The sequence below is a fragment of the Rattus norvegicus genome, chromosome 13, assembly GCF_036323735.1.
Source record: "Rattus norvegicus strain BN/NHsdMcwi chromosome 13, GRCr8, whole genome shotgun sequence".
Classification (NCBI taxonomy): domain Eukaryota; kingdom Metazoa; phylum Chordata; class Mammalia; order Rodentia; family Muridae; genus Rattus; species Rattus norvegicus.
Genome location: NC_086031.1, coordinates 82,114,126 through 82,128,769, shown reverse-complemented (window position 1 = coordinate 82,128,769; position 14,644 = coordinate 82,114,126). Strand labels below are relative to the sequence as shown.

Sequence of the window (14,644 nt, the reverse complement as noted above, 5' to 3'; positions counted from 1 at the left end):
TGGCATTTAGAACATTTTTATAATAATAGTAATTACATCTAGCATATATTAGATAGTTCTAGAAGCTAGACATTATTTTAAGTGTGTATATACACACGTGTGTATATACATACAAATATATATCATTAAATCACTAGAATCTTATGAGGTCACTATTACTCAATTAGAGTATGAAATTGAGGCTTACAAGTTAAAACTGCTTGCTACATATTACATAGCTAACAAGGCCAGAAAGTCAAACCAACTCTATCTGATTATACATAGTTTTCTCCAAGGTATTTTTCAGTATTTTTATTAATCTTTAGAGAATTTCATACCATGTTCACCCCATCATCAAACTTTTAATCAATACTATCTCAGAAATGTAAACTACTATGAAAGTCTTGACAGAAGAAATGGAGCTCCCTTTTTCACAGTAGTCTCCATGAAGATGATGGCACGGAGCAGACGTAGCATCTGATCTAATGGGCTCTGAAAAGACCACAGTGCACTGGGGTTCTGGTACTCCTTGGAGGAGACAAAGGTCAACAAAGTGCTGAGTGAGTGACAGGCGCACAGTTAGAAGGGACACACGCGGACACCCTAGAGCACGCGCGCTCACCCACACGAGCGCACACACAGTACTTAGTAGAGAGTGTTAGAAGCTTTCCAGAAAGGAGAGCCATCTACGCTGTGGCTTGCAAGGCAGAGGTAGGTAACAAGAAGGCTTTCTAAACAATGAGAACTGCGCACACAAGGCTGTGAGTGGGAGAGGCTAACGCATGGCTGTGGTTGGAATATACAGTCTAAAGGAAAGGAGACAGACAATGCTAGAGAAAGAAGTGACAACCCCCAAGGGCCTTATGGAGACTTAGACCAGTCGGAAACACATGGGGGTCTTGTCTGCAGTAACAAAGTAAGCCTGACTCAGCACTTACTTGTATATAGTCATGTGGGTGGGGCAGCCTCTCCCGCATCTTCTCGCTACAGAACCTAGAATGTGAGCCTCAGAAAAAGAAAACAAATGTAATACGTGCGTCTCAGGCTAAGCAGTTAACGGCACATGTAACGTCCACTCACTTTTTTACACAGCTACCCTAACCCTACTGTAAAAAAAAGTATTTGTGGGAGACAAAATGCTATGGTAATTAAAAAAAAAAACTCTCTTTACCTCACCAAGATAAGGAATTTTAATTTCCTCCTGAAACACACTCCACAATTTTATTCGCAAAATGATACCTAATTTTTGCTTTAGAGAGCTCATTCTGGAACTGGAGCATTTGCCTGGCGTACTTGTCCTGGGTTTAATCCTCCTCACCGTAAAAAGGAGAAAGAAGAGGAAGAGGAGGAGGGAAACCCACTCAAGCTCACCCTGGCTGTAAGGTAGAAAGGAGCTGTGTGAGGCAGGCAGGCGAAGGTGCGACCAGCAGCACTGCATCTTCCCCAGGAAAGAGAAGGGAAACTGACCGAGAGCAGTAGCCATGGAGACAGAGCGAATTGGATACATTTTAAAGGATGAGAAATAGTTACATAATTTGGTGAGTGGCTAGACATGAAGTTGGAGAAGAATTATCAGAGGGAAGATTTGGGCTAACAGGTAGCTGGTAGCCCAAGTCACTGAGTCAGTGAGGACCACAGTACTCCGGAGGCAAAAAAAAAAAAAAAAAAGGAACATCTGGAAAGTTCACAGAATGAGGAGAAGAGGAAGGGCCGTGCGTGGAGGAGTCAGGAGCGGGGCAGAGCTAACTGCCTCCTCTCAGTGGGGTCAACTGAAGAGTCCCGTAGGAGCAATGTAAGTGAACCTTGTGGAGATAACAAGAGTCATTCCAGTGGGTTTCAAGTGTCTGTCTCTCAGGAGGGAGAAGCATGCAGCAGGGATGGGAGACAGCTGTCTTCATAACCACTGGTGTACAGACCCTCCTTCCTAAATAAAGGTGTGCACGTGTATTTGATACAAATGGACGTTTAAAAATAAAAACAGATGACCTGGTCTAGAAAGCTACTGTCTTGTTCCAAGAGGAGTATTTACTCACCTTTCGCAGGGGCGTAGCCATTGTGGTTCCAGTAGTGTGCCTGGGCTTGCAACCACCCACTGTGCTTCACTGGCATTTGGCCCCTGAACTTGAGTCCCAGAAAAATCAATGGAGTATTTTGTACTGGAGGCCACTGATCCTGAGAATATCAGAGGATTCTGCACAAAAGGAGGTATTTCAGTGGACGCTAAGGGTTAAATCATGGAAGCACAATGAAGGTAGATGTGTGGGGAACACTTGTAGTTCTGTTTGGCAGCTGGAAGATGAATGAAAGTCACTAAGAGGGTGGGGGACAGATCAGGCATCTTATGAAACTGTTTTCCTTCAGTGTTTCTCCAAGTAAAGCCCACAGCCCATTGCATGCCCCAGGGTTCTTTGGGCCTAGGTCTCTAAGTCCTCAGAAAGGGTAGACATCAGTGCAATTTGTAGGATGCTCTTCGGTTTTTAAGAAAGACTTGTGTGGGAGGATAATGAGACTTTGGGCCTTGGAGACTGCAAGCGCTTCTTTGGTCCAGAGTAGGCCTCAACCAACCTGTCAAGCCAAATGGCACTTTTGCCTGGAAAGAATAACAGTGGTAGGGGTGGGGGAGAGGGAGAGGCCAGCTATGCTCAACCCATGTGACTTACTGCATTTCCTGTCTTGCTAAAAGCCACCTCCTCACACGATGAGGTAGAACTGCTCTGAGCTCAAGCTTCTCTTCTGTATATAAGCGTCAGCGTTTGGGCTCAGTCTCCTCAAATGAGGTAATTGGGAGATTACATTTCTCCACGGTCATCTCTAATTCTAACCTATGGATAATATCAAGAATGTTCAAGAGACAGTTGAAAACAGAAAGGAAAAATAGAGAACTCTTAACAGAAACAGGGATAGAAACATAATTTGCAGCAAGCTCACAAAGATATATTTACTCTCATCAGAAACCAAATAAATGCACATTAAAACAAGAGGTGCTGGGGTTGAGGAGATGGCTCGGTGGGTGAGAGTGCCAGCTACACAAGCCTGAGGGCCTGAGTTTGGGTGCCCGTGGCCCACATGAAAAAGATGGGTATGGCTGCTTACACATGTAACCCCAGGGCAGGGGCTGGGCTAGCGGGGAAAACGGGACTGCAAGTAACCAGGATAGCAAAAAATCAGTGTGCTCCAGGGTCATTAACAGATTCTACCTCTAGAGAAAAAGGCAGAGAGTGACCAGGGGAAACACAGTGTCTCTGTCTCTGTTATCTGGTCTTCACACATGGGCATGAATGCACACCTACACACATAAACGCAGACACACATGTGCACACAAACACACACACACACACTACATGCACAAGCACAAAGAGGTGATTAAGTTAAAACTGCTATATGGATTGATGGGGGTGTTGGCTACATGACACCTAATACCTGTGAATTACGGCATCTTGGGGTGAAGCAGAGCAGGGTGTTAACTCCCCTTAGTGAGTTATGGCTAGAAAGACAGTAGTGTCTTTCTGCCCACTCTATGGGTAAGACAAGTCAAACAGAGTCACAGACGTTCTACTTCAACTGCTGAGTACTTAGCAGAACTGAAGAGTTAATCATCCAGGATCCAGGTCTTCCTGATACCGTGTTTGGTTTTTCTCTATCAGCATATGCATACTCATATTCATTCTCATTCTCTCTCTCTCTCTCTCTCTCTCTCTCTCTCTCTCTCTCTCTCTCTCTCTCTCCCCTCCCCCCTCTCTCATTTCCTTATCAGATGTGTTTTCCAAATTTGATTTTGCAAGATCCTATCTCACCCCCATCTAGCTTCTAGCTGCTGTCCCCTAACGTTCTAATTAAAAGCCTATAGACTTGTTACAAAGCAGCTCAATGATTGTTACTAAGGCTTTAAAAGGCTTATGGGTTCTTTGCAAGGAGCCAGATGGTGGAGATTGTGCACTGGTCATCAGCACTGGCAATAATAGCTCAGAGAGCACTGAGGATAGGGAGAAATTATGGGTCAGAGCTAAGTGTTTGACAAGAGTCCAATGAGGAAAGGACTCGGGCTGGCTGGCTTCTTAAGCAGACCAATTATTTAGGCCAGGAGGTTAACTTATGAGAACAATACTCACAGGTATACAACTTGGTGGCTAATTGCACGCTACTCCTTGAACTCATTTTAGTGACTCTGGGCTCATTCCCAATTAGCATTTGCTAAACCTGGCCTGTTGTCCCTTTGATCTAGCCTCTCAGCAATTGATGGCTGATGGCTCATAATTCTTCTTTATTTACCTCTTCTGAAGTTGGTAAAGGCCAGGGCACATGCCAGCAGCTCCCTACCACTCTCCCTAGATTGTGACACACAAAGCCAATCTGTATAGCAACTGACTGAACCCTGAGAGTCTCCCACTAAGAAGCTTCCCTGGGATTACTAGTTCCCAGTGAAAATCTCCTTAGGCTAATCTAGTCTTAACCCCTTCTCCCCACCCAATGCAAGCAGGAGGAAGAAATTGAGCACAGTGAGCAGTGGTGGTGCTGACATTTCCTCTGGAGCTCTGTGAGCCTGGGCACATCACTACTCTCTGTAACGTCATTTCCTCTCAAATGGAAATAGGGGTTGAACTCAGACTGTAATGCCACAGTTGAGAGAGTCTCTGTATGAAAGATGAATCCAAGCCACGGCAAAAAGTAGGTCCTCAAAAAAATGGTGGCTTTGAGGAGATCATGAGCTTTCTCAGCTGCTCCCCGGATCCAAGTTCCCTCTTGCGTTTGGACCTTGGAAGCATCAGGCTTGCTCAACCCCAATTCCAGAACATCTGGCAAGAGTGTCAGTTCATTCCTTCAAGTGAAGACGTGGTGAAGAACTCTGAAATCACTTCTGCGTGCTGCCTTCTGTGGCTCTGAATATAAAATCAGGCCAAACAAGCTTTTCCAGCTAAGAATTTTAGTTTCTCTAAGTCTTTCTTAACTGGGTTTTCATACCCTTTAAAACTAAAGAGTTTCTTTAAAATACAAATGAAAAATTTAGAGTCTGGGGAGATTGCTCGGTGGGTAAAGTGCTTGCCTGTAAGATCCTCGGCTCTCTGTAAACACCAGCACACACTTGTGCCTAGGTGCCCAGCACTAACAGGGTGAAGGCAGGCTGAGCAGGGAGCTAGCTGGTCGTCCAATCTAGCCTAAATGGTGATCCTCAGTTCAGGGACAAGGAGCAACTCTGTCTCTGCAGAAATAGGGCATAAAGCAGTAGAGGAAGACACAGGGGTCAGGCTCGGGCTTCCGCAGGCAAGCACACAAACTCTCACAAAACAAACTGTCACAAACACAACGAGACACACACACTCACACACACACACGCACACACACACACACAAACTGTCACAAACACAACGAGACACACACACTCACACACACACACACAAACTGTCACAAACACAACGAGACACACACACACACACTCAACATTTTTATTAGGAATTTGAAATAATGAGTACACTAGATTTCCTAATCTGATCATTGTGCATTTTATATATATATTGAAATATCATACTATACCCCATAATTTATACAATTATTATATGCTAACTTAAAACTTTCAACTCTGCTCTTTTAAAAATGGAAAATGAGGCAGAACCTCCCCTATGACCTTGCAATCCAGGTGAAGAGTCACATAAGAAAATGCTAGCATATTATGCATTATGTATATATATATACATATGTATATATATTTGTATAATTGTGTGTGTGTATGTTTGTGTGTGTTATACACATAAGCTCTCTAGACCACAAGAAAACCAACAACAACTCTCCCAGCCTGGAGAAGAAGAGAGGATTTCACCAGGAAGGAGACATCTGAGCTAATGCTTTAAGGGTAAGAACTTTCCAAACAGGGAATCATGTGCAAAGCCCCACGGTGTGGCAGCAAAGAGGAGCATGACACACTTCAGGGTCTGAAAGAAGAGAGCACTGTAGCTGTGGTCCAGGCAGTGAGACAGTCGTACAAATGAGACAGAAAACTCCGGATCATGTCATGGAAAAGGTTCGGTCTCTGTCGTAAAAACTGTGGAAAGTCATTAAAGGGTACAGTTGAGGGGTGTGGTCCTAGAAGGGACTTAGGGTGGCCAGAATTACTGCTTTATTATACTTACACATCACCGCAGCCATCCTAAGCAGGCAGATAACTGGCAGCACACTGTGGGACTCTGAGCCGAAAGTGTTGAAATCAGAATCACTCGAGAGTGGTTAAGTGCAGCCACAGTCCTGTGGGGATCGTTTGAAGAAAAGAACATAGAAGAGCTAGAGAAGGGGCCCAGGGAAGCATGGCGAGTGCCAGCATCCAAGCAAGTAGAGGACTGATTACAAGTGACTGGGAAGAGAGAGGTGGGAAGGAAAATCCTCACACATTAACAAGTTATCTTTCTTCAGCTCTGCTTTAAATAAGAAGAGCTGGAATCGGGACAGCTTCAGTAGACAAAGAAAAAGATAAAAGATTAAAATATCTCATGTATATGATTAACTCTTGGTCACCAAGAAATAAATCCCTTTATTAAAATTCTGTCTTGATAAAATAGATTATCTTGTCCACTTATACAGTCCTACTGTACTGTACCACACTCCCCTTTAGGCAAAGAATATTTCCCTGACAATTGCTCACGGGTTGGCCATGTGACCAAGCAAGAAGTTCACGTATGTGGCTCCAGCTCTCTAAATGTCTGCCTTTACCATAAGAACAGCAATGCCTTCACCCGCAGTCCTGAGCATCCTCTGGAACAGAAAGAACAAAGAGAGCCCACTCCACCGAAGCCCAGCCAAGCCACTGCTGTGTAGCTCCTAAGAGACCTGGAGAAGAAATAAGTGCACGTGACTTGGGGCCTCAGGACTTGTTGGTTAGTTACAACAGCAACGGCTTGTTCTAGTCTAGTTCCCTCTCTGTTGCTGTGACAAAATGCTCAGGCTGAGAGCAGCTCAAGGGACCGAGAGAAGTGTTGGAGAGAACATGGAGGCTGACATTGAGATTCCACGAGGTACCTTTACAGGTTGTTAAGAATGTCCCTAAGGGATGGATGTGTACAGGGCTTTGTATGTTTAGGTGGGCAACTATATCTTATCAGTTGGGTCAGAGGTTATTGTGTTGTGTGTTCTTTCTTGTGGAGAATTGAATTTGGGAGAGTGTGGGACGCCACGGAGTTGGGATGTGTGTTTCTGGCATGGAGACCTGCCTTGGGAACTAGATAGGTAGAGAGAGTGCTGCCAGGCTCAGAGAGAGGCCCTCAGCAGTGTGATATGGGATGGAGCAGAGCGGGTGAGATGCTTTGCTGACTGAGACTAAGATATCCAGCAGATATCTTGGGGCACTGCAGTGCTGGACCTAGAGCGGGATTAAAATACTCCATCATTTATATAATTTTACTGCAACAAAGAGCCTTAATGGCAGGAACCTGGAGGCAGGACTATTTACTACTCCAAGCATTACTTCCAAGCAGGGAACTCACACACAACCAAGAAGGTACAGCAGGAGCCACAGAGGAGGCTGGCCCCCATCTAGGCTCATGCTTAGCTAATCTTACAACCAGGACTACCTGCTTAGGGTGGTGCTGGGTACAGTGGGCTGGGCCCTTCTGATCCAGGCACTTGAAATGACTCTAGACTCTAGATTGTGTGAATGTGACAATTAAGGCTGACTAACCAGGATATTCCCCCACGGTAAGATTTCCTGAAAACTGAATCTAACTATCTAAAAACTCTAGGAGAAGAGAGAAAAGATATTTAACCAGATCAACTGGACATCTAACACTAATGTGCAACTTCTAGGTACCATCTAATTTTAATCAATAACAATCATTTCTGCCATTTTACATGACAAACTAAGGCTCGAATAAATTTAATATGGGTCTCCAATCACAAAGCTGGCAAACACTGCAAGAGAACAAAGTTTCATCTAATTCCAATGTGCCGCACCCTCCAAACTGCCATGCTGAAGGATTTTCTAGGAACCAAACCTCGGTCTTCCAGACATGAGGAAAAAAACAACTGAAAAATCTGGAGAAGATTCAATACCATGCAGCAAGGTCAAAGGGACAAGCAGGATTCAAGCAGCCATATCAGAATTTAACCTTTGTGAGCTCCGCCTTCCTCCCACTGACTCTATCACATGAAAAAGCTAGAGGCCTCAGGACCTCAAATCCGTGCTCAGTCAAGTTCTGGCAAAACCCAGAAACAAAGTCTGCCCTTTGTCTCTTTCTAGCTGTGTGCCCAGGTGACTTTCTGCTGTCTGCTCAGACGTCATAGCTCACTATAGGTTTCTGCCTCAGCCCTGACCATGCCACAGAAAGAAAGGCACACACTTTAGAATTAGACTCATCTGGGTTTAAATTCTGCTCCGCTTCTCCCCAGGTCTGGGATACTAGGACCTATATCTCTCTAAACACCAGCTTTCTTGGTATGAAATGAGGATATCAGCTACACTGCTGAGTTGTCTGGAAATCAAACTAATGGGGACTGTTCGCTTTTCCATTGCGGGTTGGAAGCCACTTCCCTTGAGCTGCAGAGGGATTGATTCCGGAGCCAGGATGAAGACCCTGAAGCCAGCATCTCCCCTCACTGCCACCTCTCCTTGCAATGTCTCTCCTAATGATGGTCACCACAGGCACCAAGCTGTGAACACTCGATTTCTGTCCTTTCCACACATTGCTTGTAAAGGTATAACCTGAAAGCTCCAGGATTTACAGTACCCACATCTTAGACAGGCCAGTGGCTAGCTGGAGATTAGAGCCGACCCTCAGACCCCAGGCCACTGCCTTTTGCACTCCCCACACTCCTCCAGCACTTATCTGTGAGTCTCATAGCTATGTCAGTTGTCTCCAGTGTGACTTAGAAAAATACAGAATGCAAACCAAACAAAAGACAACAAAGCCTCTCTCCTGGTAGAACTGCACAAGCTCTCAAAAAGGCATTAACTGCAGGGCTTATACACCGAAAGCTACAAGTCATTAATGAGGGAAATTAAGGAAGACCCAAATTAATAAAGTGACCATCTTGATTGGAAGCACCATGTTGTTGCCAAGGAAATTGTTCTCCCTAAATTCATCTATAAGCTGAAATAACACACAATTGAAGTAAAGTTAATTATTTTGCAGAACTTAGAAAGCTGCTATTAGTATTTACATAGAAATGTAAAAGACCAAGATTGCCCAATCACCATCCTATGTGTGACCTTGTGAGAGCCACAGCACAGCCTTGGGCACAGCCTGGGGTACCCCCCCCCCCATGTGTGGCTATGTGAGAGCCACAGCACAGCCTTGGGCCAAGCGTTCTCCATCTTGAATCTTTCATTTGTTTTTAAGCCAGGATCTCTTGCTGGCTTGGAGCTCACTGAGTGAGCCTGGCCACCTGTCTGGTTCTCCAATGCTAGGGTGACACTGGAGCAGCCACAACCGGCTTGTGTAAATGTGGGTTCTGGGGATCGGACTCAGCTTGCCACATTTTCAAGGCTCTATCAACTGGGCTAGCTCCCTGACCAAACTTACACCTTGTAACTGCAGAATAGCCACAAAGCCACGTAATGAAGGGAATGTCATTCTCACCTGACCCCATGAAGGGTACACATACACTCACAGAACAAGAACAAAACTCCAAAAAAACCAACCCTTATATTTAAGGTCTAGGTATTTTAAACAAAAGTATCAAGCAGTTTGAGAGAGGAAATGTGCTTTGTAAGGAAAAGTACTGAGGCAATTGGATGTCAGGTGTGTAAAAATTAATGGAGAGTCATATTTACATTGAATAGAAAAATAACTTGAAATTAATGATATCCCAAAATATAAGCACTAAGACTATGAATTTTTCAAAGACAATCTAGGAGAAAAGTCTCTGTGCTCCTGCAGAAGCGAAAAAAAGATCTGAAGCATGATTCAAAAAAGAAGAAAAAATGGTAGAGGACACTTCAGCAAAAGTAAATATTCGGTGCTAAAAAGCATCACTAATAAAGTGAGAAAGCCAGGGACAGGAAAATATTATCTGCAAACCACATGTCTAATAAGGAGCCTAAAACCTAGGATATACAAAGCACTACCGTGGGGAGCCAAGGAAGCCCTGAGGGTATGAAGTCTGACTGTGTGCTGCTGCCATGGGTGCAGCCATGTCAAGGACTCTAGCCTCAGATCCACGGGAGGATGGCAAAGTCTTCTCCCGGCCAGACTCGGGGAAAACATCAAAGCCCTCCCTCTTGTCTGAGTGTGAATGTTGACATTGTGTGCAGAAAATGCCCAGCATAGCTATCCCCCTCAGGATATTTATGTCCTGAAGTCCGTTCCCCTGTAGGGGCTGCTTCGACTGAGATGAGCCAAATTGGCCTCCCTGATCCAACTGTATACCACAAACCCTGCCTCCATGTCTATCTGAGTGCAGTAACCCCACTTCCCCCCTCAACTGTATATGGTAAACAGGCTAAGCCTTTGGGATGCTTTGGCTTCTCTATGTAAGAACCTAGTCCATCTGTGTATCTGTTTCTCCATGTGTTTGTACTTGCCTTTCCCTCATCCCTCCTCTGCACCTAGTCAGGCCACGTCCCTAGCAGCTGAGAAAAATACAACTCATCAGACGAGCCAACTTGTAAGAAGACTTACAGAGGGGCTGGAGAGATGGCTCAGGGGTTACGAGCACGTTCTGCTCTTGCTGAGGGCTGGACTTTAGTTCACAGCATCCGCATGGCGGCTCACAATGACCTCTAGATCCAGTTCTATGGGAGCCAACAACCTCTTCTGGCCCCTGCTGCACCTGAGCCCATGTGGCACACATGCATACATTCAGCACCCCATACAAACTCATAAAATAACATTTAAAACTATTAGAAAGATTTAAAATGGCGTTTGGCCAGAGAACGTATATTAATGACAAGTGGGTGCCTGCGAAGGTGCTCAATGGGACTGGGCATTAGGAAACAGAGACATAGCACAGCGAGATACCACCTCACATGCCGGCAGAAGAATGTCGGGCGAGAGCAGGTGTCGGTGAGGCTGAGGACAAACAGCGAGAGGGAGACGCTGCCACTCTGTGATGCCTTTAAAAGTTAAACATGAATTTACCAGACATGAAGGAGGAGGACTGGAGGAGGCGGAGCAGGAGGAAGAGGACCGTTTTGGAAGGAGAGGGAGGAAGGTAGGAAGGGGAGGGGGAGGGTATGGGGGAGGAAACAAGATCCCAATTCAGAATATACCTGTAAAAATATGTCATGAGACCCATCATACATATAGTGGATACATATTAATAAAAACTCTTTTTAAAGCTATACGCAATGCTCACACTAGTTAACTCCTAATGGGTACAGAGTGAAAACCAAGTAAATGCCCATGGACTGATGGGTAAGTTACAGGACGCCGAGTGACCGCTACTCAGCTGAAAGAAAGAAAAAAGAGGAGAAGCAGAGAGGAGGAAAGACGGAAGATAAAAGAATGAATTACTGATATATGCTTCAAGGATGCCAGAGAAAACGTGAATGAGAGATGCCAGGCACAAACGATTAGGTACTGTATGATTCCATTTTTACGAAGTGTCTTTTTTAAAAAAGGAACCATGCCAATTCCAGTTTCCCTGGACTTAGGGTTCAAGCAGGCATTGACTGCACAGGGACTTTTAGGGGGTGACGGAAATCTTCTAAACATATCTGTGGTGATGGCTTACATTGCACAGCTCTGCGGATTGGCTGTAACTTGCTGAGTTACGGCAGACTATGTTTATAGTTTGTGAACTGTCACTCTGTAATGTTTTAAAGTAGCATTAATGAGTCTGACAAATATCACAATAAGAAGGAGGCCTCCCAAGCAAGTCTCCCCCCACCCCCATCCCCACCGGGGCTGTTGTTTTCGATTCTCTGGGAAGGGCACAATTCTCTTTTTCTCGGCCTGAAAATATGGTTCCCCTGCAGCCTGCAGCAGCTAACCCAGGCTGACTCTTACAGAAGCCAGAAATCTGGTGTCTAGCAGCAAAGCTCACCTTGCAGAAACACTGTAAGTGTTATAAATACTTTAGGGCCCTGGGGAGCTCTGCACTGGTACCAGTGACCTAGAGCATGCAACTGCCAGGGAGCGGACTGGGTCAAGTGGGCAGCAGGCATTCTGGCAAGTAACGGTCTCCTTCATAGCATGCTTTGAACTTTAAAACATTCCTCTTCTCTTCAAAAGTAATCCCTACCAAATATTGTAGCCAGTCTTCCCAGAAAAGCAGTCTGAGCAGGAAATTCAAACTAAAGCCACTTTCCTAAGTGGACAGGGCTGGCTTCGAGTAGTGGAAAGTTCTCAGCCTCAATGTACAACAACACTACCTGTTCTTAGCACCACCCACTGAGATCCCGCTTTAACTTGCCCAGAACTCGGGGCTTGGGTAGCAACGCTGGTTTTTAACATCTCCAGGTGATTCCACTAAATACACAGGGTTGATAACCACCAGGAAGACAAGTAAAATCAAAGTCCTGCTCACTCTGGAGGTTTCCTCAAAACCTCAACATAGTCACCTTGCTGATCATTGTTACTTACAGTGAAGACACTACCCATTTATGTCAGGGCATCCTGAAACAGGACACCTGAGAGAAGACCTAACGTCCACTCCATCTGTGCTCTAGGACCTTTCTGTAGACTGGGGACCACAGATAAAACCAATTGTACCTAGAACAACAACAGGGTGTTAAACATTAAAAGAAATAATAAAGCATGAATCTGGGACATGGGAGGATTGTGGCAGTTTACGGGGGAGCTCCCTTCTGGCTGCATGCAGTAGACCAGCCAAGCCTCACAGGGTGGCTGGATATCGAGCTGGAAAATAGAGGGAAGAAAACAATCACGCAGAGGCAGTAACTGTGTTAGCTCTTATTTCAGGCAATCTTTTGTTCCTATTTCAGAAATACCTTATGTTCTTCATTTTACAGATGAGAAAATGAGAGCATTAAGGGGTTAAACATATTGTCCAATTTCACAGTAAAGAAGTAGGGTGTAAACCCAGAGTTCTGACCCCAACATCCAGGTAGCCAGGCCAAGGCAGAAAGCCAGGAGGGAATCCATTACTAGTGTGTCTTCCTTCTGTGGGGGAGCATGTATATGCCGTGGTGTACATGTGGGAGTTACAGGAGTCAGTTCCATACTTCATGGTCCTGGGAATGGAACTCGGTTAAGCTGCCTTTGGTGCTGGTGTGGCTTTGTGCAAAAAGCCCAGCACACTGGGGTTAGTTCCTCCCACTGGGAGCAAGAAGAAACGGCCCAACTGGGACACCTGCACTATCCACAGAGTTCTGAAATAGTGTGAAGGGAAAGGCAGTGACCCCAGTTATTAAGACGGCAGAAACAAGGAGAGCTGAGCCAAAAGCAGGCTGAAGGGAGGGTTCTTTTTTTAGAAAAGGAAAATGGAAAGAGAATCCAATAGGTTAGTGTGAGGTGGGAAGCACAGATCTGGAAATACCTGGGGGATGGGGGTGGGGGGACTTCATCAGAGGCCTCAAAGAAGACTGGGGACAGCCTGAAGAGGAGTCCCCGGGGTGCGTCTTTGCTCTACCTGTCAGGACCCTCCACAGTGCAGTGAAGGGTAGGTGAGCTGGAAAGCAGAGACCCTGGAGGAAGTTCACAGAGTTCACTGAGGCAACAGACGGGAGATGGCTCAGTCGTAAGATGACTGCTGTGCAGTCATGAGAGCCTGCGCTCAGAACCCCAGCACCCACACCTAACAACAACAACAAAACCCGGAAAATTCCTCATCCAAGCTGACAACGCTTTCTCCAAGAACCAAAGACCACCTAAGAATACAAACAAAACACCAGACATGAGAAACCTTCTTTTGATTTGTTGGTCGCGGTTGTCCAAGAAACTCCCAAAACAGTTAGGCTGTTGGTATTCTCTTGGTTACTCCCCAGAGGTTGAAGGAGAGTCCCTGTTGCATAACACACAATGCACTTCAGACACAGGGTCCAGTGGCCCCTGATCTGAAACTGACGTGAATACCTCCTCCCTGAGGACTAGCTTCCGTGCTACCTGAAGGCATCATGCAAGCTTCCAAAGGAGGGAAGCAACCACTGGTCTTCTTTAGCTATAATGCCCGGGAACCATAACAACCACCAATGTGGCACAATAACCCTGCTGGTGTATAACAGCATGTATGGTGGCAGCCAGCAGCTCTTTAACTGGTCTTAAGGCCCATTCCACAAGGGGGAAATCTTGTCTGGCACTGAAAACCTAGCCAACTACCCAGCCCTATTGAAGTCATGGGTCTTGGAGGAGAACCTACAACCACCACTTTATTAAACCAACATAACCCCTAACTACACTCTATACATACAGGTAAATGTAGTCCTCATCCCTCATCAAGAAAACTTGTCTTGTGGGATGGAGTGATCAATCAGCAGGTAAGAGTACTTGTTACTTTTGCAGAGGACAAGTTCAGTTCCCAGAACCTACACTGGATGGCCCACAACCACCTGTAACTCCAGTTCCATAAAAACCAATGTCCTCCTCTGGTCTCTGAAGGCGCTACACTCAGACAGAGAGAGCCACAGACAGGTGAATGAAACATAATACAAGAAGAATTTTTTTTAACTATGAAAAGGAACTTCTCTTTGTTACAGAAAACAGCAACCATCAAAATGCAGAGTTGTGGAGCTCAGACCCAGCTCCCTAACACAAGGCTCAGGGAACATTGTGGAAGAGGGGGAGGA

General features: G+C 45.4%; 1 long non-coding RNA gene across 1 annotated transcript in view; it reads right to left on the bottom strand.

Moving 5' to 3' along the window:
• Window positions 1-278: 278 nt before the first annotated feature.
• LOC120096311 (uncharacterized) overlaps window positions 279-14,644 on the bottom strand; it is a 28,709-nt gene continuing 14,343 nt past the window's right edge. The window contains exons 2-3 of the long non-coding RNA XR_010057097.1: window positions 918-2,170; window positions 279-507 (exon numbers count right to left, since the gene is read on the bottom strand). This is a non-coding gene — a long non-coding RNA (uncharacterized LOC120096311). The remainder of the gene's footprint in view (window positions 508-917; window positions 2,171-14,644) is intronic.